Source organism: Notamacropus eugenii, chromosome X (assembly GCF_028372415.1).
Source record: "Notamacropus eugenii isolate mMacEug1 chromosome X, mMacEug1.pri_v2, whole genome shotgun sequence".
NCBI lineage: Eukaryota > Metazoa > Chordata > Mammalia > Diprotodontia > Macropodidae > Notamacropus > Notamacropus eugenii.
This window is the reverse complement of record NC_092879.1, coordinates 34486216-34513013: the sequence shown is the minus strand read 5'-3', so window position 1 is coordinate 34513013 and position 26798 is coordinate 34486216. Positions and strand designations below refer to the sequence as shown.

Below are 26798 nucleotides of genomic sequence, written 5' to 3'. Positions count from 1 at the left end.
TGGGTCTATTTTCCAGGTCAGTTGTTTTTCCAATGAGATATTTCACATTATCTTCCATTTTTTCATTCTTTTGGTTTTGTTTTGTGATTTCTGAAGGTGTGGAGATAAGAAACTATTTATTGGTCAGACATTTGAGAGGCTGTACTTGTCCTTGAGAATTCAAAAATGTTTTTGAAAATGCCAGCATATTTTAAGTCAATATGGTTCCGCAACATACCCTATCAGACATCCATTTTCACAATTTAGTAACGTCCTAGATCTAAGATCTAGAAATCTTTAGAATCCCTTTGCTTGGAAGAGCCATACTGTCCTAGCCTAATAGCTTAGAAATAGTCTGAGGGCTTTCTAAAAGATCTGTGGTGTCCTGGAGTATAGATGTCTGGGTGCCTGACATAAAGATCTGACAGGAATATTGGAAAGATATATCTCAAGTATCCAGTAATCATCACTATAGCTCTGTATCTTGGTCTGCTAAGAAGACAAATGAAGGTGAAGAAATGACTTCTGAGGAATGCCCAAATATTGATTTTTATAATTTATCATCCAGTTAATGAAAACAGTGACACGAGCTCATCCAAGAGGACTAGATTATCTCAGAGGGCCTTAGATGTCTGAAAGGCAATGAGTTTAATCCAAAACAAAAACAAAAGCTAAAATTAGTTTTAAGAATTTCACTTCTGAATATTTTGTCTTTACTGACACAGACCTGACAAATTCCTTTCTCTAAATAAGGTTTTTTGAACAAAAACGTTAGTTATAATGCGTGTGCCAAGTTGTGTGTGTTTATGAGGGGAATCTTTGTTTCAGGTGTTGTTCTCTGTCCATCATTCTCAAAGAGGACCATGACATCAGGAAGGTGATTCCATGACTTGCAAGTGAACTGGATTTAAGTGAGACAGGGCTGCGCAAAGCCACCAGCCTCACTTTCTCCTCCAGAGTTATCTAGGCTCAATGGCAAGATATAGATCAGGGCTATTGGAGATGATCCCCTGAGCTCTAAGTAGAGGAAAGAAGAATGAAAGGACATTTCTCCTCAAGGAGATTTAAGGGGCAGAGGGACAGGAAAGGAACTGACTTAATTAGAAAGAGCTATGAACTGCGATGCAGACAAGATCTGGAGTCAAATCACGCCCATGTCCCTGAAATTTACTTTGCCCGAGTTGTCTGATTGGCAAAAATGAGTAGGATAATAAAACGTCCAGTATATATAATATGAAGTTATTATGAGGATCAAAATTGACAACATCCACATGGTATTTTGTAAACCTTAAATAAATCATGCTGTAGATATTAGTTTATATTTTTCAGTTGCTTGCAAACTGCAAGGTAAGACAGTCTAGAGGGAGGCAACACATTAAGCAGTAAAACAGTGACTTTAAGTCAGAGGACCTCATTTCAAATGTTGGCTTTGATGTTGGCTCCCTATATGACCTTAGCAAAGTCACATAACTTCTCTTTGCTTCAGTTACCTCATCTACAAAATAAAACACTGGACTATTGGGTTTCAAATGTTCTTTCTAGTTTTAAAGCTCTCATGATCTCATGGTATACACAAGTTTCTCTTTCCTTATTTACCAAATTCAATCCATTATGAATATTATTGATTTTAGAATGAGAGGACTTTATTATTTATGGGAAAATAGCAAACTTACGGTGGTGTTTTTCAGCACAACTTGCTGTACAAATAGATAATGCATACCAATGCATTGTCAGTTAATTGGTCTGAGCATTTCAGGCATAAAGGTTAACAGCTAATTGAAGTCCATCCACCTAAGAACAAGTCCCATCTTAAGGTGTGTCAATGCCTATAATGTTAAATCAGCTGTAGGGCTTTAAGGGATTACTTTCTCTTTCTTTGCCTTATGAAAGTGTGTGGGATGGCTCAGGTGCCTACATAAATCAGTTACTCAGAGGCCTCTCAAAGTGATGCCAGAAAAGAGATTTATTCAGTTCTCGAGAATCTGGACAATCCTACAGCAGTTCACCTGGAGTAGGAAAGCCGAAGACAAAGAAAAGACGGTGATTTATATAGACCCTAACGCAAGTCCCTCCCCCCTCACTGACCATTATTCTCATTAGCTGAGAATATGATCTTACATTTTAGACACAAAATCTAACCAATCCCTTTTGAAATGAAGACATTGAAGAATTAGGTAAACTTTATCCAATCATTGAGACCCTAATGTACTACACAGTTTTATATCCTTATATGGAATTATTCTGTTCTAAAAATATAGTAACCTTGAGCCTCTCGGTCTTACCTCACCCCTGGGAGAAGAATTACAATCTGAGAAGTCTTCACTAAACCTATCCCACTCAATCCCTCCTCTTATTTATTAACCTGAAGACTTCTCATGGATATTTCAACCACAGTTCTCTAACATGATGTCACACTGTCTATTAATCTCCTCATCCCAATCAGGATCATTCCTGTCTTTTGTCTCCACAGGTGCCCATCCTTCCTTCTTTAGTATCATCAACAGAGTGGCTCCTTCGGTCCTCTCTTCTACTCTAGCAAGTTTTAGTAGAGAATTTCTAACTATTTTAGTAGTAAGTGAAATCAAACAAGGTAAACAATTAGGAAGTAATATGATACCACTAATTGCTATGATGCTAAACCACAGTAATCTCTTCCACCAGCTCCCTTCAAAACAGGACCACCAAGACGTATTGAAAAGGGAGTTCCAAGTTTGTACAGGAACATGAGTAACCTTCCTGATATTTTTGGTGATCTCTTTCACTATTCTTCCTTTATCATCAATTTTTAAGCAACATGTAGATAAATTGAGTTTTCCACAAACTCCCCCTTCTTCTGCAAGTAAATAATCTAAGATCAACCTATGTTGCAGTACTGCTTCCCTAGTTTGTGTGGCTTGATAGGCCAATAAGTCCAAGTCTTCTGCTGTTTGATTGGTAATAATTTCAACTACTGCTTGGAGTCTGATTAGTCTATTTAATAGATATATAGGGGTTCTATAACCCCAACTCTCATCTTGAGCCCAAGTTGCAGGCCCATACTCTCTGATTATCCTTTCAGGAAGCCAAGTGTCACCCCACCCATTTGCATTTCTAGTTTGAGTGAGGGAGGTGTCAATGTTCCTCTTCCTTTTGGCTAGATCATCATATAGAGGAACCCCCAGATGCCGTTTCCCTGATTCAGGCAAGAAAAAGAATTTAGGTCTCACCAATCCAATATAACAAACACCCCTCCCGTTTAACGGAAGGTGAGTATAAGCTGTCTGTCCACATATCCAATAACGTCCTCGCAAAGCATGATTTTCCTCTAGAAACAGTCTTACCCTATAATCCACAGCCAGAAAGTACTTCACGTCTTCCGGGCCAAATGGTCCTCCTTTCATGATCTCTGACTTACACCTCCATAGTTGTTGCTTCCTCTTCCACATACAATGTTGATAATTCTTCCCAGTTCTATTGATTACACTCCAGAAAGTATCAAACATCATCCTATGTGTCCCATTCTCCCACTTCCATACCCATTCTTTATATTCTGTGTTATTCTTAGTACTAATATATATTAGTACTATTACATATATATATATATATATATAGTATTATATATTAGTACTATACTTAGTACTATTATATACTTATTATATACTTAGTACATATATATATATGTATATATATATATATATATATGTATATTCAACTCTACAAATACTCATAGTCATGATCCCTTCACATTCTTTCCCTTATGAATCTTTCCCTTCATACAGAGATTCAAAGGGAAAGGTAAATTAATAAATTGTCCATTTAGAGGTTCCATCTCATACAGCAGTCTGGGGAGAAGTATCATCTTATGCAGTTTTCTGATCTGGATGCTCCTTCAAACAGTCTTCAGCACAGCATCTCAGCATCTTCTTCTCTTCATCTTCTTGTAGAAATCCAGATGTCCACTCTCCTGCAAAATTGAATTTAATATCATCTTAGATTACCATTCCTATCACTCTTACAAAAATCAAAATTGAAACTTTGACAAATTGTCATTTTTTTTAAAAGAAAAGAAAATTCACATTAAAATGCAGCTTCTACATTTCACAGTAAGTCATTATTCATTCCCTCATTAGGAAGATGAGATTTCACTAAGAAGTCAATACCAGGCTCCAGTACTTACATAAATACAATAAATAATCATTTTTAACACAGTGCATATCACATCATAAAACAATTCCAACTTCTGATCATGTGATGCTTCTTTTAAAGCATTTACAATATAGTCCACAAACCATTTTTCATTTAACATTAACCAACTGAGACAAAATAATAACTATGCATGCTAGTCTCACAAGCCCTTGACCTAATCATCTCCACACTATTGCTAAGAATTAAAGGACCCTAACTTATTGTTGTTGGTCTAAAGTCCTAAACCTGTTAGCTTAATTTTAGACTTAACCTCAGATGTTCCCCTACCAACAATCTATTATTCAACAGATCTGGTATTATTACTTACAAAACTTCTGATTCTAGGAATTTGCCAATAAGAGTAGGGACATTGCAGGGAAACAAAATCTCCCTTTCTTCACGTCAGTTCCAGGCAGGAGTAGATTGTCAACTGGCATTCAGCCAGGCTTCAAGTCTGCCAAGTGTCAGTGGGGAAATTGAGTCAGGAGAATCCTACCTCAGCCCAGGCTGAACAGTCGCTCTCCTGACCTTCCCATGAGATCACCTTTTGCAGTTCATACCAGCATCTCACAGGCTTACTGGCATCATGGATCAGTGGTTCAGACTGCCTCTCTTGCTATCCACACCTGGAGTTAGACTCAGAAAAACAGTCAGTTAATAGTCCCACAAAAATCTTAAAATAGCAAGCTCCAAAAATCAGTTTCAAACATGACTAATTTCACATTGGCCAAGGAACATCTTTTGAAGCAAGTCTAAAGTAGCTTACATGCCTTTCTATACATGTTCTAGTTCCTGATTGAATAACAATCATAAGTCATTGCTCTAATAGATTTATATCTGTTTTCCAAACTACTTCATCCCTTTCTAACCCTGCTCAATCTAAAAGAATGAGCTACACATGTGATAAGTTCAAACACTAACTTGAATTTTTATGTTCATGTAATGAATTCAAATCAAAACAATCATTTAACTTTCAATGCCAAATATTACCAGAGGCTACCTACCTCTAAGAAAATTAGACTGAAATTCTTTTTCCCAAACTGAAGATGTCTCTGATTTAGTCTCAGTAATTAATTCAGTCAATTGTTTTAATACTAATTGCTTTTACATCATTTTGTAACCTGTAAAGATCTTATTCCAAGTTGGGACCTTTGTCCATTACCCCAAAAGAGTTTTAGTCTCATTTGTCTAAAGGCCCTGGAAAACCACCTTGGAAACTGCTTGGTTTGTTTTTTTTTTTTCCACATGAACCGGCTCTCCTAAGATCCACTCTATCACTATGCCCAAGTCTATTCTACTTCCCACTCTTAGTTCTATCAGTCCAAATCTCCATTTTACTGGCCACTCCCATCAAGCCCATTCCTGGAGCTCCCAGACCACCTGGGGCCACCCCCCCCCTTTTTTTGTAAGGGATTCTTCTCCCTGAATCCCCCTGTAAATAAAATACAATTATAGTTAACTTTAAATCCCAATCTTGTTCTATGTAACAATGATACAATATCTATATATTCCCATTAGATTTAGAAAGAATGTTCCCAGGGATTTTATTTACCTCTTAGATCTTAAATTTGCCCTAAAAAGCCAATCACTGAAGATCATTTCTTATACATTTTCAAATTCTCACCAAAGCAAGTTCTATATACAATCTCCTCAGCTGCTGGGCCTGTACTTGTTACTAGCCTGAGGACTGCTTCTTTCCCCCACATATTCACACAGTGTACCAGCTTTAGGCTTTAGCATTAAAATTACAAATGGCAAACATAATTTTTATAAGTGATAACAAATTGTTTTAGCTATGAACCCGAACAATAAATTTCATATGATATCAATTGCATTTTCATATCCTATTAGAGAAACTAAATTCTTCCCACTTTTGTAACGTACAAATACAAATTGGATAGGTAGACCTTCCAAAAAACCATACGAAATATTTTACAAAGTATTTCTTAATACAACCAATATTTCTTCTCTTACGAACAGTTTACAGTTTATCACAATCCCCTTGAAACTAATTGACAGAAATCACAAGAAAAGAACTAAACCCACAGCCTTTTCACATTTGCCCATAAACTTTCTTTTACAAACATAACTTTAGAGTAAATACTTGATTCATGGCAAAAACAATTTTAGCTAAAATTTCCTTTTCAACAGCAGAAATAAACTTTTAACATAATACATCGTCAGATGGAACAGGCTTGAAAATCACACCTACATATATATATATATATGTATATATATATATATATATATATATATGTATATATACATATACATATATATGTACATTTTTAAAGCATTCTCATTTTCTTAATAAGAATGCCACAACAAGAAAACTCTTACAAAAAAATTCATAACAGCTCTTTTTAACCAATTCACTAATTAGCTTAACAATGCAATTTCTAATACAATATTTAGATGAATTACCTAAAAATATAAACTTATTTAAGTTTACTTAAAACTTAAAATAAGCCATTAACCTATTCAACTCCTTTTTTTTATAACCAAATGTAAGTTACAAATTATCAAATTTCTATCACATCTCTTTTAAAACCCCAGTCTATATGTAATAAATTACAAAATTTAAAATCGTGTAACAGTTACATTAGATTAATGTTGCATCTAACAAATACCTATCCTTTTGTTACTGGATCTAACATTTTTGGCAGAAATGCTACTGGGTGTCTCTGCCCTCCTCTTATTTGTGCCAGGATTCCCAAGGCCACCCCTTTCTGGCCCTCCCACTCTGCAAAGAAAAAGACAAACCTAAACTTACTACCTTTTTACTTTAACTACATTGTCTGGCATCAAATATATTCATCTAATTAAACCTAAATCCAAAACTCTCAACTCTAAGTTCCTTACTTGAGAGTTTTTTACTTTCTAATCTTCTGCTTACTTCCACCAAACTTTAATAAATTCTAACCTGTCTTAAACATTAAATTAAGAATGACACATTCCACCTATTCACAATTCCAGATACAACCAGAATGAATTCAATTAGCTTTCTGTTATTTCCCATTACACTAAAATTTCTTCTTTTGGGTGAGGCAGGAAATGGTTAAATGGTTGCTAGCTTGCCTCTTTGATCTGAGGGAAAAAGATAAATTCCCTCCCTCCCTTTTGTACTTCTTCCAAGCCTTCTGATTACACAGTACCCCCGCTTATCATCTCTACCTGCTTAAATTCTCCTGCCTTTCCCTCAAGCCACTTTGAAACTGCACATAACTTATTTCTTTCTACTTCTCCTACATTCTTGTACTTGCTGTTATCAACTATATAAAATGAACAGTAAAATAATTTTTCTCTCCCTTTCTCTCCCTCCTTGTCCCTCCGCCCCTCTGAAACTAATATGGAGGGGTTGAAGAAAGGGAGTAACAGGAATTTCAAGGACAGTTCAGCTCAGCCTTTCTGCTCCTACTGGCTGACTGGTTAAATTTACAACCTTATCAGGTAAAAACAGAGACACACAGACTTTCATTCACACAGAAATGCCAACACAACATATACAGACAAAACATTTAACAGAATAAAATAGTACATATAGGTTTAAATTTTTGGCAAACCCAATCCTCGGAGGAACCATATTTGGGCCAGATTGTGCCTCCTCCTCTGATATCTTTACACCCCATATGAAACAACAATACTAAATCATCTTCTTCTTGTCCTTTCCTCTATAATTTGGTAATTCGTGCCAATTTTGCAATTGATTTCCCAAAGGACTATTTACCGGTATTTCCTGACTCCATTCCGAAGCTCGGTGGGGTTTGGACTGCCCCTTCCCCATTCTTTTGGTCGAGGGTTGTCACCAACACCTCCGAGTCTGTGACTCAACAAATTTTGCTAGCTCCCTCGCTAGCTCTCAGTGGGGGTCGCCCACCCACCCACAGTCACCCAGCAAACGTTTTTTGGGGGGCCCTTCACCCTGGGGTCCTGCAGTCCACCAATTTGGTTGGGAGTCGTCACCTTCTCCCTGAGTCTATCTAAGACTCAACGAATTGACCCCCAGGCCCCCCCTGCGCTTACTGCTGGGTTGTACGCGTACAAGTTGCCTGACTGCAACCTTCAACACCAACCGGTTGGCATTTTCACACACTTCACAGCTTCGGAGTCTTTGGAGTCCCTATCTCTATTCTTTTCTGTCTTCACTGAGTTTCTCTGCTTCGGGTCGTTACCTTGCAGAGAGGGAGGCCCAGCAGCCCTTTTCAAGGACTATGGGGAAATCTCCCCACGGGCGACCAGTCTTTGAACTGAGCTGTCAGCCGTCTCTCAGAAAGGTCAGAGATCCCGTTACTACGAGCCCCCAAACTGTGTGGGATGGCTCAGGTCCCTACATAAATCTGTTACTCAGAGGCCTTTCAAAGTGATGCCAGAAAAGAGATTTATTCAATTCTCGAGAAGCTGGACAATCCTACAGCAGTTCACCTGGAGTAGGAAAGCCGAAGACAAAGAAAAGACGGTGATTTATATAGACCCTAACGCAAGTCCCTCCCCCCTCACTGACCATTATTCTCATTAGCTGAGAATATGATCTTACATTCTAGACACGAAATCTAACCAATCCCTTTTGAAATGAAGACATTGAAGAATTAGGTAAACTTTATCCAATCATTGAGACCCTAATGTACTACACAGTTTTATATCCTTATATGGAATTACTCTGTTCTAAAAATATAGTAACCTTGAGCCTCTCGGTCTTACCTCACCCCTGGGAGAAGAATTACAATCTGAGAAGTCTTCACTAAACCTATCCCACTCAAAAGGTTCACAAGTCACAAATAAATGGTCACTTACCTCTGAAATTAGCATAGCCCTGAGTCATTTTCACAAGACAATTCTTCCTACTTCAGGGGAAAACATGGGAGGACCCCAGATAAATAAGAGGTATGCTTTTAAAGGATGATACCTGAACAATGATTTGGGATGGAAATTATTAATACTATTATCCTTGTTATCTTTAACACTAGCTCCAAATTATGTAGCTTTTTATAGCTTATGAAACCTTTTCTTCACAGTAATCCTGTGAGGCAGGTAGTAGCATTACCAAAAGAGAAAAAGATCTCTTTTTTTCCCCATGACTTCCATAATAGTTGTGTTGTATAAGACAGCAACTTCTTTCTTAGATAGCATCCTGCATTTAAAATATCCCCTGTACCCTCCAATGTCCTTATCAATAAATTGATTGCTTTCATGTTATCTTACCACAGGGTCAGCATGCCATGCATTTAGCCCAAGGTCAAGGAGAATTCACCTTTTCCCACCTCCTGTTCAACTAGGTCTTTGTCTCAGGTTGTTTTGTTATAGCCAAGAGCCACTTGGTGAGTTAAAGCTCACATTTTGCTCAGTATTTTATGTTACAATTCTGAGAACAGTAACATATCAATTAACTTTAATTATTCTCTAGCTTTCTTCTTCAGATATGTGCCATTGTAAGCAGTGTTTTGTTGTTGTTGTTGTTGTTATTGTTTTCTGTTTTTGTTTTTTATGAATAGTCTCCTGATAATAGAAACCTCTTATGGTCCATAATTCATTTTTACAATTTCTGCCCAGAGTCTCACAAAAAAATCATTGAATACATTCTGTATTGTATCTCATTTTCTCCAATATTCTTAATAGTCACAATCTAATCATTTATAACGGATATTAAAGATAGATTTAGTGAGTCAAGAATAGAAAAGACACAGAACAACAACCCAAAAGGGGACTCCCCTTTTCACAACCATGCAAGCTGCCAATAGAAATTTTGCACTGTTCTGTCCAAGTCAAGATTTGAGAATGTCAAACATGTACCCTTGCTATGAGGCTTAAATGGCAGTAAACTATTCAAATAAGAAAATACTTCCCTTAGAAGAACTGACATCAAAATCCTCCTCCAAAAGCAGGAGTTCTTCACAAGTAAACATGTTAGATTTAGTAATTCCATAGTCCAAAATATGTTTCTCTAAAATAACTACGTACTACATATAATAAAAGCCCCATATAGTATAATCTGTGGTACAAAAGTTTATATGTATTATATTATATTACTTTGCATTATATTATGTGTTATGTTATATCATAAATCATATCATATCTTTTAATTGCATTATATTATACACATATTATTTATACATGTTATTATATTATTCATTCATTCATTCAACAAACATCTGTTATGTACAGAACACTGCACTAGACTTTAGAGAAGATTCCCTTTAGTTGAGGTGAATTGTTGTCTTTAAGAAGCTTAGAGTCTACAGGATGCAAAATGCTCTCCAGATCTAGAGAAAGAACTTTGGAATCTGAATGCAGATGGAAGCTTGCTTTTTGTTCCCCTTTTCTTTTGTAGTTTTATTTCTTCTTTCTTGGGGTTCCTCCCATTACTTTTCTAATTCTTCTTTATATCATGACTAAAGTATGTTTAACATGAATGTATAAGGAGAGTCTATATCAGATTGCATGCTGTCTTGGGGAGGGAGGAGGGAAGGGGAAGAAAATTTAAGACTCAAAATCTTACAGAAGTGAATGTTGAAAACTAAAACTAAAATAATTATACACAATTTTTTTTTGAAAGAGGCTTAGAGTGTAGTGTTTGATGGAAGATGGAGAGAGTCTCAGTCATAGGACAAGCTCAAGACAAGATTGTGAAGGAAGAATCCTGTCTTTGGTGACCCTTCCTCCATATCTCATTATGTGATCATTTCCCCTTTTTTTAGGACAATGGAATCAGAGAGATGATGACATAAATTGTATTGACTTTGATTTAAATGAGAGAGGCCTGTGCAGTGTCACCAGTCTTACTTTCTTCTCCAGAGCCATCTGGGTCCTGTGGCTAGGTATTCATCAGGAGGACTGGAGATGGTCCAGGATGCAATGGAAGATCTTGGCATTTTTAAGCTAAGTTCTTTTCATGTTCTCACATTGAGTGAGGCCAGACCCATTCAGTGATTAGGCCTCTTTAAGAAGAGAGTCAAGGGATGGCCCCCTTCAATAAAAAAAAAAATCAATCTGGGAGGGGAAGACCCTCAAGGTGGCTACTCAAAAGAGAAACAACTACTAATTACATTCATTCTGAGCCAGGAGGGCCCAAAAAATAACCATTAAGTGGTGCTTGGGTAGGGCAGAGATCTATTGTTTTCCAGTCCACAAGAGGCCAGAGTTAATTGGGTTTAAGGCTTGGTCTTTGAGAAAGAAATCTAGCTAGTGGGGGCGGAGCCAAGATGGCGGAGTAGAAAGACGCACATACACATAACTCTGAACACACAACCCATAGAACATCTGTATAAAGTAACTCACGGCGAACTCTGGAGCAGTGAGGCCACAGAACAGTGGAGCTGATAAGATTTCTGTTCCAGAGGGACGTGCAAACCTCTCGCAAAAGGTCCGTTGCACTGCGGACATGGAGCCCAGCCCAGCCCTGCCTCAGCCGCAGCACTGAGAGGAACAGATCCGAGCAGGCTTCAGGGATGGGATCTCCAGGGGCCACGCAGGTCCCTCCACCCACAGGTGACAGGGGTCGGTGAGAGGGTCTCTTTGGTGGGTCAAGAAGGGAGTGGGGTGCCCCCATAACTCAGGCCCCCTTGGGAGGCAGAAGCTGAGTCAGTGGCAGACCAGGGCTCCCCAAGCAGGAAGGAGCCTGGATTCATTGTTGAAGGTCTGTGCATAAACCCCCTGAGGGAACTGAGCCTCAGAGGTGGCCCTGCCCCAACCTGAGCACCTGAACTTAATCTCACACTGAATAGCAGCCCTGCCCCTGCCGAAGCCCTGAGGCTGGGGAGCAGCATTTGAATCTCAGACCCCAAGCGCTGGCTGGGAGGATCAGGAGGAGAGGTGGGTGTGAGGAGAATATTCAGAGGTCAAGTCAGTGGCTGGGAAAATGCCCAGGAAATTGAAAAGAAATAAGACTATAGAAGGTTACTTTCTTGGTGAACAAGCATTTCCTCCATTCCTTTCTGATGAGGAAGAACAATGCTCACCATCAGGCAAAGACACAGAAGTCAAGGCTTCTGTGTCCCAGCCCAGCCAATGGGCTCAGGCCATGGAAGAGCTCAAAAAGAATTTTGAAAATCAAGTTAGAGAGGTGGAGGAAAAACTGGGAAGAGAAATGAGAGACATGAAGTCAAAGCATGAACAGCAGGTCAGCACCCTGCTAAAGGAGACGCAAAAAAATGCTGAAGAAAATAACACCTTGAAAAATCGGCTAACTCAATGGGCAAAAGAGGTTCAAAAAGCCAATGAGGAGAAGAATGCTTTCAGAAGCAGAATTATCCAAATGGAAAAGGAGATTCAAAAGCTCACTGAAGAAAATAGTTCTTTCAAAATTAGAATGGAACAGATGGAGGCCAATGACTTTATGAGAAACCAAGAAATCACAAAACAAAACCAAAAGAATGAAAAAATGGAAGATAATGTGAAATATCTCATTGGAAAAACAACTGACCTGGAAAATGGATCCAGGAGAGACAATTTAAAAATTATGGGACTACCTGAAAGGCATGATAAAAAAAAGAGCCTAGAAATCATCTTTCATGAAATTATCAAGGAAAACTGCCCTGAGATTCTAGAACCAGAGGGCAAAATAAATATTCAAGGAATCCACAGAACACCGCCTGAAAGAGTTCCAAAAACAGAAACTCCAAGGAACATTGTGGCCAAATTCCAGAGTTCCCAGGTCAAGGAGAAAATATTGCAAGCAGCTAGAAAGAAACAATTCAAGTATTGTGGAAATACAATCAGGATAACACAAGATCTAGCAGCTTCTACATTAAGGGATCGAAGGGCATGGAATAGGATATTCCAGAAGTCAAAGAAACTAGGACTAAAACCAAGAATCACCTACCCAGCAAAACTGAGTATAATACTTGAGGGGAAAAATTGGTCTTTCAATGAAATAGAGGACTTTCAAGCATTCTTGATGAAAAGACCAGAGCTGAAAAGAAAATTTGACTTTCAAACACAAGAATGAAGAGAAGCATAAAAAGGTGCACAGCAAACAGAAGTCATAAGGGACTTCCTAAAGTTGAACTGCTTACATTCCTACATGGAAAGACAATATTTGTAACTCTTGAAACTTTTCAGTACCTGGGTACTGGGTGGGATTACACACACACACATATGCACACACGCACACACACACATAGAGACAGAGTGCATGGAGTGAATTGAAGAGGATGGGATCATATCTTAAAAAAAATGAAATCAAGCAGTGAGAGAGAAATATATTGGGAGGAGAAAGGGAGAAATGTAATGGGGCAAATTATCTCTCATAAAAGAGGCAAGCAAAAGACATATTAGTGGAGGGATTAAGAGGGAAGGTGAGAGAAAAACATGAAGTTTACTCTCATCACATTCCACTAAAGGAAAGAATAAAATGCACACTCATTTTGGTATGAAAACCTATCTTACAATACAGGAAAGTGGGGGATAAGGGGATAAGCAGGGTGGGGCAGATGATGGAAGGGAGGACATGGGGAGGAGGGAGCAATTTGAGGTCCACACTCATGGGGAGGGATAGGATCAAAAGAGAATAGAAATAATGGGGGACAGAATAGGATGGAGGGAAATATAGTTAGTCTTATACAACACAACTATTATGGAAGTCATTTGCAAAACTACACAGATTTGGCCTGTATTGAAATGCTTGCCTTCCAATGGGAAGGGGTCGGGAGAGAGGGAGGTAAAGAAGTTGGAACTCAAAGTGTTAGGATCAACTGTCGAATAATGTTCTTGCCACTAGGAAATAAGAAATACAGGTAAAGGGGTATAGAAAGTTATCTGGCCCTACAGGACAAAAGAGAAGACGGAGACAAGGGCAGAGAGGGACAGAAGAGAGAGCAGATTGGTCATAGGGGCAATAAGAATGCTTGGGGTTTGGGTGGGAGGGCATAAAAGGGTAGAAAATTTGTAACCCAAAATTTTGTTAAAATGAATGTTAAAAGTTAAATAAATTAATTAAAAAAATAAAAAAAGAAATCTAGCTAGTAAACACCAAGTAAACTAGGTAACTTTCCACCATCAAAATTTACCCTGTTTTGGGCAGAACCCCCTCAGATAAAGGGGATAGGAAAGAGAGAAAAAGAGAAGGGAAGAGGGGAGGGAAAGTGAAAGGAGAATAAGCAAAGTTGAGTTGCCCAGTTGGATCTGGCCAGTATTTAGGCAACTCAGACTACTCACAAGTTATGTTTGTCTTTCCTTCTCAAAGAGGACCATGACATCAAGAAGATGATGACTTGACCTGCAGTTGACTTTTATGTGAGTGAGAGAGGGTTGTGCAAAATCACCAGCCTCTTTTTCTTTCAGAGCCATCCGGGTCTGATGAGGGCTAGAAAGATAGGTGTACAGGAACTCCAAGACTGCAGTTGCCTGTGTGGGCTGTCTCGAAAAGAATTCACAGACACAAACCTTGCTGAGGTCAACATAAAGATTTATTATGCTTTTTAGTGAGCAAGAGTTCTTAGGGATCCTGCAACCTTAGAGGGGTACAGGTAAAGATTATATAGGATATTCTATAGGAAAACATGTGCCAAATATGCTAACTAGGTGATTCAGGGTGGGATTAGGGAGTGGTTAGTTCTTAAAGGAACATATTCATTTGGTATCTACTGTGCAGATATTTTACCCAGAATTCATCCAGAAATGGCCCAAGGGGGGGATACATGGAGGTGTGGTTTTAGGCCTGAAAAGTCACTAAATCAACTAATAATCAAGACTGACTAAGGAATACCAGGCTACTCTCATCAATGTCTTGATAGACAAGATAAATGTGAGGGAGTATACGTATGTCCAAGCCTAGGATACATATAATTGGTCAGTGAGTAGTAAATGTCGTTATGACAGCCACCTCAGCCATTGCACAGACGGTTCAGACTAATAAATTCTATAGATGCAACTGGCTACTGCATCAGGAAGGGAGATAACAGTTGTTTTCTAGGACAGACTGTGTCTTTGGACTAGAGAGACACTGCCTAGCTTAGTGTTTTGAGGCTAGGGAGAAATGTGATTTTTAAAGAGAAATGTGATTTTAGAATTGGTGTCCAAGCACATGTGCCCAAGTACCCCATCAGATCCTTTGGCCAAAGATATAGAACAGAACAACTGGAGGTGGCCCAGGATGCAGTGGGAGACCTTGGCCTTTTTAAGCTAAGGTCTTTCCAAGTTCTCACTTTGAGTGAGGATGGTTCCTGCTAAGGTATAAGACAAGAGTCAGCAGAAGATAATGAGAGGAGTTCGGATTCAGGAAGACCCTGGCTAAGTCCTACTTCTGACTCATACTAGCTACATAAAAATGGGCAAATCATTTAAACTTCCAGTATCCCCAGGTAACTCTCTCACACACTCTCTCAGACTGGTTGCCAATTCTACTGGAAAAAATAATTCATAAATGATGTTCTTTAAATGAATAAAATCAAGGATAAACTGGGACCAGATCTTATTGGTTCAGAAAAGCCAATTGTTAAAATTTCCCTATAAGTAGTTGTGCTTCAGAAATCAGCAAATGTTATGCATCAGGGCTTGGATTATTGTTTAGTGATTTTCTACACTTAAGAAAATTATGAAGAAACTGTTGATCATGCACATTAACCGTAACATTGTAAAAATGCAAAAAAAAGGAAGGAACAAAAGAAAGAGAGAGAGAAAGAAAGAGGGAAAATGAGCCAGCTGTCACAGGAGAACTTGAATATTTGAAAGAAGAGAGAACATATTGGTCCCCAAAAGAGATCTCTAAAAGTTAGCAATTTAAGTGAAGCATCTGGGACAGGAAAGATGAGAATGAGGCTACATGATAGCCCTCAAGTCATGTTGGGTATGTGACAGTCTACTCTCCCCATTCATTTGTCCAGCCTTGCTCACTTCATTATTAACTGCATTTCCAAGGGACACTCAGAGCTTGATGAAATTATCCTGGAGCTAACACTCAGTGAGGCAGCCTAGTACTGTGGGAAGTATTGGATTTGGAAGATCTGTGTTCATATTCTGAACTCCGCTGATTACCACCTGAAGTGACCCTAGGAAGGAACACTTAAAATTGTCTGTGTTTCAGTTTATTCATCTAGAAATGAATGACAGTTGGTGTCAGTGATTTCTAAGTCCTCCCTCCATCCCCCACCAGTTCTCAGTCTCATGATTGTTCTGACAGGAAGAAAAATACCATTACTGACTCTTTGCCTGCTTCAAAAGATTGTCCTTTCATCAGATCCCTGAATGGGCAGTGATTCACGACACCTAGTTTCTCTTTTAAGATACCTGATACTAAAAATCATCTTTGAAAATCTATAAAAGGTCCTCTTTAGGGTCACCACTCACTTCCATTTGATGAGAGGCAATGAAAACTATTCAAGTCTGCAGGCATTCTTATACTTTTTAAATAGTTGTTTGTTGTATCCCTTGGAGTTTGGAATGTGGAATTAATGCAGAGCAAGAAGCTTTCATATAAAACCACAGTGATTTTGATGACTTCAGGCAACCAGGATCTTCATTCAGACTTTAAAGAACAATTTTATATTTGAAAGATTAAATTAGCTTAAAAGTGCAGCATCTGGCCCAGAGCTTTGTCTACCATTCCCCCTCCCTTATTTATACAATATTTCCTTGCACTTTATATCAGATGATATTTAATTTGGTGTTGGTCTTTTGTTTTCATCTGGAAAGGTGTCCTTGTCACCTTTCTGACACAAGTCCCCCAAAAGCAGCCACAACACACACACACACACACACACACACACACACACACAGAGTTGGTGTTTAGCAAAAACACTCACTAATGATACAAGCCAGCACCCTAAGCCTACATAGGATTTTAGCCAGTGAGGGAGGTAATCATTCCTTTTTCTTTTCATTTTTTGTGCTTGACTCTGAGTCTGTCATCTTTGATTAGCTCAGAACACTTGAGAACTATCTGGGGTCTTTTTTTTATGAGAAGAGAAAGGCAAATCAATTTAGATGGCTCTGTAAACATTCATCGTGCCACCTCATCGGTTCATGGCTGAAAGACATCCTGAATCAGACTAATGCCAAGTGACCCATCATTCGTACCCATCCGCTGCACACTCAGAGATTTAACTCTCTCGACCTTATAATCTTATAAAATAGGAAAAGTCTGTAAGTGTTGGTCAAATTTATTTCAATTCAAAGGCATCATGATATAACAGATTTTAAACCGGTTTCAGATGACAGTTCTCTTTCTACATCTGGGCTCAAGTGCTTTTTAGGAGTACCTTTCTAAAGTCTCAGAACACACCCAACTTGTCTTAAGTAAGATGGCACATCCACATCGTAACTGCATTTGCAAATTTTGCCAAATATTTTTAGTGCTTCTCCTTAAAAAGGGGCCATTTTTAGTTAGTCAATAAGCATCTATTAAACACCTACCATGTGGCAATCATTATGCTAAGTACTTGGGATACAAAGAGACTTTAAAAAAAGTCTCTGAGGAATTCACACTATAAAGGGAAGATTATAGGATCATAGGTTTACTATTGGAGGGAACCTCCAAGGTTATCCAGTCTAGCCTTCTCCTTTTATAGATGAGAAAACTGAGGTCCAGAGATATTGAGTAATTTCACCAAGGCCAAGCAGCTCATAATCTGCAGAGCTGAAATAAATCAGTGAATCAATCAATAACCATTTATTAAGTGCCTACTAAGCGCCAGGCACTGTAGTAAGCAACAGGCATACAAAAAGAGGCATAAGACACACCTTGATCTCAAGGAAAGATCTGAATGGGGTCCTCCAAATCAAGAACCAATCCTCTTTCTACTGTAGCGCCCAGCATACCATCCTTTTCAGTGCTGATCCATCTATTTGTGAGTCATGGAACACTACAGTTTTCAAAGCTATAGTTCACTCAAAGGACATATTGGCTGACCAGAGCACAATATGAGTAAGGAATTAATCATGAAGAAATGGTGTAAAGTATGGCATCAAATAAATGTGTAATTGATAAAGAAGATGATCAATCCTGTAGCCAGCATGAAGGTTAACAGATAAAGAGTTCCCATGCATGGTATGAATCAGTCTCATGCCAAGGGAATTCAAAGAATCTCCCAGTGTGCATTGCATGAACTTCTTGTGGAAAGTATGGTAAGATATGGAGTTGGTTGGTTGTTGTCCTTCGTCTTCGAAGAGGACCAAAATGACATCACCATTGTAAAGTGGAATTTCAGTGTGTCAGACTGTGGCTGATCAGATCAATACAAGCTCAGAATGCTATACCACAGGTTGGGCACAGATAGTCTGTATGAATATTTGGGGTGGATATCCCAAATTTGCATATCCTGCTTTTACTTTGTGCTGTCTCAATTCTGCTTTGCTCAAGGAGCACAGCACCTTTTCTTATGTGGGTACACCATGCTGAGTGGTCCTGTGCCAGTATCTCCCATGTTGCACAGTCAAATCCAAAGTTCTTGAGAGGGCCTTGACAGTGTGGATACTCCATATACAAGATACGGAGTAAAGTCATACAGGATGGACAGGTATAGATAGGGTGGTATCTGTACTGCTAGAGAGAATGAAATAAATGATACCATACACACATTAGAGTAAAAACATTGAAATTTATCATATTTTGTATCATACCTAAGTTTTTTTTACATCTGTAATTTCATCTTACAGAAAAGGAAACTTCTTTGCAATTTATAGTCCTAGAGAATTGCCTGGAACATGAGAAGTGAAGGGACTTGTCCAGGGTCATTCAAACGGTTCATGTTAGAGGCAGAACTGGAACTCAAATGTTACTGATACCAAGGCTGATTCTCATATCGCCATGGCATGGCATGCTTCCTGGTTGAGTTGTATTGACATATTATGACATTAAATGACTAATTATGGTATTCATTTGGATCCTATATGAGAAATTTTAACATGCCAAGACACAAGGTTATCATTGCCAATACTATTTCAGGGATGGTGTTTGGGACTTCTTTCACAGAATCTATATTGACAACAGTTTGGGATGTGGCTGAAAAACGTTGGCCAACCGAATCTCCATAGACTGCCACCTTGCTGGTGAATGACATGAAGCCTGGGTGCACTAGGGCCTGTTTTTCATTAGGAAGTCTTTCTAATGTGTCTGATTTTGCCACATTTTTGGAAATCTAATCTTTATATGTGACCCTCTCTTTATTTGTGGACACACTTGTTGGTAATAGGCAATGAATAATCCCTAGTGGATCCTACAGGGAAAACCCTATCAGGCTTGCATGAGTGGGCATAGAATGCTAAAATGCATATACTTTCTGAGGGCAAAGCCCTGACCTTAATTAATTCTGTAAGGTACAAAACTTGAAACTCTTATCAGGATCATACCAACCCCTTTCCATTTTTTACATAGAGATGACGGTATGAGGAAAGGGGAGAGACAATCTCTAAAATAATCAGAGCACAGACCACATAGCGTTTTGTGGATTAAAGGAAGCACCTTGATCATGTCCCAAGCCAAATTGGCAGCCAGTGTGCTGACTGTGGGGCAGAGGAGTAATGCGTTCCTGGAAAAAAACCTGCTGCATTCTACCCTGCCCAAATCTTCCAAATAGACTTAATGGGTATTAAGCAAAATGCTTTACAATAATCCAATTTGGAGGTTAACAAAGATATGGGGAAATGGGATGAGGTCTACATCTGAAATGGGGAGCCAGAATCTTCATATTAATTACAAATAGGGAGTACTATTTTTACCATTCCTGGCCACCAAGGTAGCTAGGATTGTCCCATAGAACCAAGTATGTGTAGGCTACTTTGTCTTTTTTGTGTGTGTGTGTAGCTGTCTAAGCTATTATAACTTACTATTATGCTATGTAGCCTTGATCATGCATTTTTATTTACTTTCTAGTTTCCAATTCAGGTGCATTGTAGAGAATTTGTCATCTATCTAAGCTTTCTTGTCCATTTTTAGAGCTTGAGATCTAACAGATGATTCTTTGATTTAAAATAAAAAACACCTTATATCTAAATCATCCTGTGAGTCCCAAAAAAGAAAATGAAAATTAAATTTCAACAAGATAAAGCCCTCTACTGTGAGTCTCTGACCATGGATGTGCCATTACATGCTACACCACACTTGTCATCTCAGGTACTGATCTTCTCTACAGAAACAGTTATAGACTGAACATCCTATTTTTACATATCAGACAATGTGAGGTGAATTACAAGGTGTTTACTTATATTATTAGCATGTATATAGCGAGCAGACAGTATCGAGACTTTAGTCAAGTCACTAGTCCTGCTTTCATCTCTGTTTCCTCATCTCTTTAATGAGGTGGTTGGATTTCTTGATGACTAAGGTGCTTTAGAAGAGACATTTTATGGTGTGGAAAAGAACTCAACTGCTAAATAATAGTGACCTTTGAATAATATATAAAGGTCAACAAAGTACAGTCCTTTGGATATTTTCATATTTTCACCTGGAGTATCATTACCTTCCAAGCGTTTATAAAGATCTTACTATGTTCCAGGTCCTACCTTGTACTATAGAAGAGAAATTGTTCCCAGATAAGTAAACATAAGTGAAATTTTGCCCGTCTAAAAGTAATTGATTCTCATATGTGAAATGTTCCTATACAATGCCAGCTCTTGCTATCTCTTACTATTCTTAAATCTGTATTTTCATTGTGGTTTATTTCCCTGTCCTTGTGACATTTCTCTTGTTGCATTATTTATATTTGATTAAACTTCTCATATATCTTATTTCCCCAAATGGTATACAGACTTCTTACCGAGAGAGCCCTTATTGTTATATTTCCTTTTATTTCCCAAAATAATGAACAAAGTACTATACATTTAGTAAGCCTTTAATAAATTTGTGTTATTTGAATGTTTGGCATCAAGAAACTCGCTGGCAAGTCAGTGTTGCATTTTTTCAGAATTCTCAGTAATTTTCCTAAAGATAGTGTTACCTGTCACTTAGTGAGTGCCTCCTGCTACAAGTCCTACTCTCCAGTTGCATCAGATTTAATGTTGGAGGAACATCACCTTAAAACAAAGGAATTAAGGCTTTCTCTCCCTGTCTGGCTCACCATGCTCCTACCAGGAAAAATCCCCAGTTCACAGCTTCCATATGACTAGTATTTAGGATCTCCTCAGAAAACATGAACAGAGTACCTTCTAGGAAAGTTACTCAGTGCATAAAATGGAGATCAGACAAAGGACAGTCATTTGTTTCCTCTACTCTTCCTCAAATTCTTCAAACACAAAAGGTGCATAAACGTGTATTAGTGTTATTCAGTCGTTTCAGTTGTGTCTAACTCTTTGTGACCCCATTTGGGGATTTTCTTGGCAAAGATACTAGAGTTGTTGGCCATTTTCTTCTCCATCTTGTTTTAGAGACCAAGAAACAAAGGTAAATAGGGTTAAGTAACTTGCTCAGGGTCACAGTCACATTTGAACTCATGCCTTCCTGATTTCAAACCCAGCAACTCTATCCACTGTGCCACCCAGCTGGCCAAGCATGCACTAGCAAATATTTAAAGCATGAAGAGATAGCCTACCAGACTCATCATACTGCCTAAAGTAGTTAAGACAGTGTTGAGGAACTACTGTTTATACAGTCCAAGAAAGTCACCAAGTTGAGATTTTCTGGTCAACCAGGTAGGCTCATTCATGCCTTCAGGTTCAAAGAAGCTGTGTAGTTGCAGGAAATCCTTATCAATGGATATCATGCTCCAATTCAAGAACACACACACCTTCAATCATATGAGGTAACTATCCAAACCAAGATACATCATCTTTTTAGGATTACTTTTAATAACTCAGGGAAGGAAACACAAACCAAAGAAGCACCCAGGAACTTGGTGACCAGTCTCAGGCTGGCCAATGAGAACACATGTAAACAGCCATAACTGACACATGATCAATTTGTGGACCGCCATGATCTTTATCCCAAGGGAGAGAGTCTTAAATGTGATATACTCAGAAGAGATTGAAATCAATTTTTAATTTGTGTTTCCTCTTCAGGCGGGGGGGGGGGGGAGGAAGGAACTTGCATCCTGAAGGCCACATGTGGCCCTGTGGGTCCTCAAGTACAGCCCTTTGGATTCAGTAAAAGGGTGGCATTTGAGGACCTAGAGGGCCAAATCTGGTCTCCAGGATGCAGGTACCATACCCCTGCAAATTTGCCCTATTAAGTCTGAAGGCATCTCCTTGAGAATCTGTCCCCTAAGACGTTGTTGATAGAACCTCCAATCTAAAGTCACACAGATAATAATCAGAAATTGACATCTTCCCAAAGTCCATGTCTTTCCAGATTAAACCAGAGAGTATGTCCAGTTCCATGGGAAATGCCCCAATCCACCAAACTGGAAGGGATTTCCCTGATTATCCTTGTGATAATGGAAAGGTAAAAAAAAAATTAGTAAAGAAGTTGGAAGAGTTATTTAGTTAGTTTTGTTCTGTCATATTTACCTTTAATCCAACTATAGGGCTCTATAGAGGGATGGATCTTCATATTAGAAGTGAGTAAAAAAATCATACTTAATCATAAACTGACAGTATTCTACGTGGCACCTGGTCCTTTGTGCCTAACCAGTACTGTGACTAAAGAGGTGTCAACCCATCTTTGTCAGACAATGGTTTCTAGTCACTGCACCCAATCAAACTGGAACTCAGATGTCCAGAAATTTTTCTAAAGAAATGAGTCCCAGAGTCTAGCACTGGAAACCACAATACCATTGGTTCCCCTTTAATCAGTGTTCATAAGAGGTGAATAAGAAAAAGGAAGGACAACTCAGGAGAAACTGCATATCATGTCCACATATCTGGAATAGACTTTATGCTCTGTGAAACGTGTAAGGAACGGACTCAGCATGAACATTCTGGAGTCATCATCCAAAGACATTCGAGATTTTTCAGGCATGAGTTAGCCCTTCACATATGCAACATGACCACAGGTGTTCCCTCTGTGTATGCTCCTTTACAGATGTCGCCAAGCTATCTAAATTAATGATATATGTATTTGTGAGAGATTATACGTGAGGTTATCATTAAAGTATTCTATTTATTCCTAAATATGGTATTGCAGAAATATCTTTAGTTTTAAGTAGTTCTCTTTAGTTGAATTAAAATAAACATAGGTAGACCCTCACACTCTAACACTTTTTTGAATAGTCGCAGATCTGGAGACTACTTTGAACCTGGGGTAGCTTTTCTGGGATCCCAAATGGGAGGTTTATTAATGGAATATATTAATATCATACAAACACCCAATGATACATTCATAAAAACAATGATAATAATAACTACCATTTATATATCGCTAACTGTATGTCAGGCACTGTGATCAGTGATTTGCAATTATTTTCTCATTTCTTCCCTTATAACAAGTCTGGTAGGTAGATACTATTATTTTACAAATGAGGAAACAGAGGCAAACGAGTTAAATGACTTGTGCAGAGTCACACAGCTAATAAGAGCCTGAGGGTGGATTTTAACTCAAATATTCCTGAATCCAGGCCTAGCACTCTATATAGATAAAGAATTATGTGTTTCATTCACTGCCATGCATGGGTCCTAATTTTGTTTTGGTTTTAGTCAATAAAGTCACCCATGTAGCTGAAAATCAGTTAATTACCTCTGTCTAGAGCAATATATTTATTTGCAGTGATCCTAAAGGGCAAAGAGCAGCCTATCTTATTTTCTTCCAAGTTAGACAAAAGAACATGAGAAACTTTTACAGATGCACTCATCCAGAAAAAGCACAGTCCAGGGACCCTCAAATATAGACATTAGAAAGAGGCCTTTTAATGATAAAGAAAAGAGTTCCCAAAATCCTTCTGGTGTCAAGAGCTGAACTTAGGGAATCTTCTGTCATTCAGGTTGCTTCTATTGACCTGCCCTGTCTATTGCCTCTTTTCAAAGGACTCTGATGTGGTCAGACTACACCAGGATGGCAATAATCCATATTTTGGGTACAGTTGGATAGCACAGGATGATAATGTCATGGTATACACAAAGTATATAAAAAGACTTATGATTTCTGTTTTTAAGCAGGATGCTAAAAGTACAATCTGTGGTTCTCAAACATTCTGTCTACCTCTGGGTGGCACTGAAACATCAGGGTGAAGAGCTAATGGTTTCCCTGGAGAAATCTTCCCAAAAGTATAGATGGTTCTAGTATCCCAGGTATAAGAGGAAACCCAGCCTAGACATGAACAGAACTCAGTACAACACCTAAATCCCTAGAAACTCTCTTTACGTGAGACCGTCCTGAGACTTTTTAGATTTTTTTTCAGGGAGAAATGTACATTACGATAGTTTTCTTAAGTTCCCATCTCACTAGACTGGTTGAGTATGGATAGACCTGAAATAGATAATTAACCGTGGGAAAAACTTTGAAAAGGGGAATTCATTGGAGCCTGAAATAAATTTCTTTAATGATGTAATATAACGATGTAACATAATACTTTCAAATATTTCAAAGTTAAGGGTAGACCACTTTAAGTTGTGGCATACCAACTAAGATCCAGACTGCACACAACTCAATGAAGCAGACTTTTCAAATGATTTTCTGAGATAGTACCTCACAAACAATAGTGACCAAATTAATGTTTGGCCATTTTTTTAGTTTTAAGTATTTTTTTTCATTTTCCATGGTAGAAATTTAAAATTTTCTATCATTCATCTTGAGGAAAATTCAGATATTTTTGTCTATAGTCTATCTGTATTTGAGGTTTCATCATGAGAGAGAAAGTAGCTTACAATTTTAATTAGTTCATTCAAATTAATCATACCAGACTGAGAGGTAGATTGTACTATAATAATAATATCACTCAGTTTATCAGGTATCTGCCATGTCACAATCTAGAATTTCTTGTGTTTTTTGAAGATCTATGAAAGCTTATTTATATACCTGCCTTTTGCCAACTGTAAATTTCCTTTTTCTTAGTTATTGGCCTTGTGGGGCTATAAACACTTGTCATTTGCACTTTGAGGGTTCATCAATGTAAGACATATTATTGTTGCCAACGTTGCTTTATTTCCCTTCACATCCTCTGAAATGCATATCATGTTGCCCCTTGAAAGGGGCAATTGATAGTTTCCAATTATCAGTCATCTTGAGTGATTCTCTTTTATTAGGTTCAGGATTGTTGGCATCTCTCTCTCTCTCTCTCTCTCTCTCTCTCTCTCTCTCTCTCTCTCTCTCTCTCTCTCTCTCTCTCTATATATATATATATATATATATATATATATATATATATATATATATATATATATATATATATATATGCCTTTATTTCCTTTATAGTCATTTATAATTTAGTAGGAAGGTGTGAAATATCTTTTCACACAGCATACCTTGCAAATGCAAACCATATGTTATCTGTTTTCCTACGTATTTTGTATTGCCAGGGCCATGTGCCTGAAGTGATTGATCTTTATGTTTTGAGGAGGCTAAAGACACATATATTTTAAGTTTCCCTCAAAGGAAATAAGATATTCCTCTCTTTCCACACTAGTTTAATGTGTTAAGAGTCTCTCTTCATCTCTAATGGATGACCCATAATTTACATCAAAATCTCAATCACTTTAAATTAATATAGCCATTTCCCTAATGAATCTTGTTACCAGAATATGCCCTGACTTTGGCAACACAATTCAGTTACAGTTCTTTAACATCTCTGCCTTCCATAAAAAAAATAGGTATTCAGAGTATTTTCATTAGTTCAGTTTTTGATGTTGATTAACCAATTAAATTCATTATTAAAAATTGGATATTTCTTTTCAGCAACTTTTCAGGGAAAACATTTTTACATACATTACTACTTGTTTTTCAGCTTTAGGGGAATGAATAAGTAGAGGAAAAACACATAGTTTTATTTATTTAGGAAAATGTATGTATTTTAGTAACAAGTTGGCATAAATACGTAGTAGCCATCTCTGACAGTTATCATATGTATATTTTGTTTTTGCATGTGGAATTCACAAGATTTGATCACCTTAATTCCAGTGCAATTTTACAACCTATTTGTGCATGTGAAATGCTAATGAAATAAAGATATCCAGAGATAGGAAGGGAAAAAAGTCTCAGAATCATTCCCCATGACCTTAATTTTTGTGATAATTGTTAAATCATTAACATCACAGTACCTAATTCATTACCAGCTCTTCTCTGTTTCACTGTGTTTACTCTGTAGTGAAAATAAAGAAATTTATCAATCCCCATTAAGCACATAATTGAAACAGTTCCAAAAATCATTCTGAGGTTTGGAAACATTCAGTTCATACAATATTACCAAAGTCACTAAGAGAATATTGAAGTTCGTATGACAGAATGGAAATCATTCAAATTGTGCACAAGTGAGACCTTCGGTAGTCCAATCTGGTCTAAATTAAGAGGGTGAGGGATCACTTACAACTCGGTTTTATATTAAAGTTCCCCAGGATCCTTGATTTGTGTACTTTAAGAAAATAGATTATCATTTTGTGGAACATTTCTAAGGAAAATAATCTCACATATAGTGAAATGAAAGAGTTAGCATTATCAACAGGACAGTCATTGTCAGGGATGGAAAATCCTTGGCAAAGATTTGCTCAAGCAGGTGAGGAGAAAGGCCCTATTGTGCTCCTTCTGTCATACTAACATTTTTAAAAATTTAAATTTTTTTTGAATGAGAAAAGGAATATTTGAAGAATGAATGTCTTAGAAGAAAAGAGTACTGGCCTGGGAATCAGGAGACCTGGGTTAGAGTCCT

General features: G+C 37.9%; 1 long non-coding RNA gene across 1 annotated transcript; it reads right to left on the bottom strand.

Moving 5' to 3' along the window:
• Nucleotides 1-4226: 4226 nt before the first annotated feature.
• Nucleotides 4227-8890, bottom strand: LOC140516146 (uncharacterized). The gene is made up of 2 exons (XR_011971299.1): nt 8167-8890; nt 4227-4769 (listed from the first exon to the last, which is right to left on the bottom strand). It is a non-coding gene; the product is annotated as an uncharacterized lncRNA (long non-coding RNA).
• Between the last annotated feature and the right edge of the window lie 17908 nt (nt 8891-26798).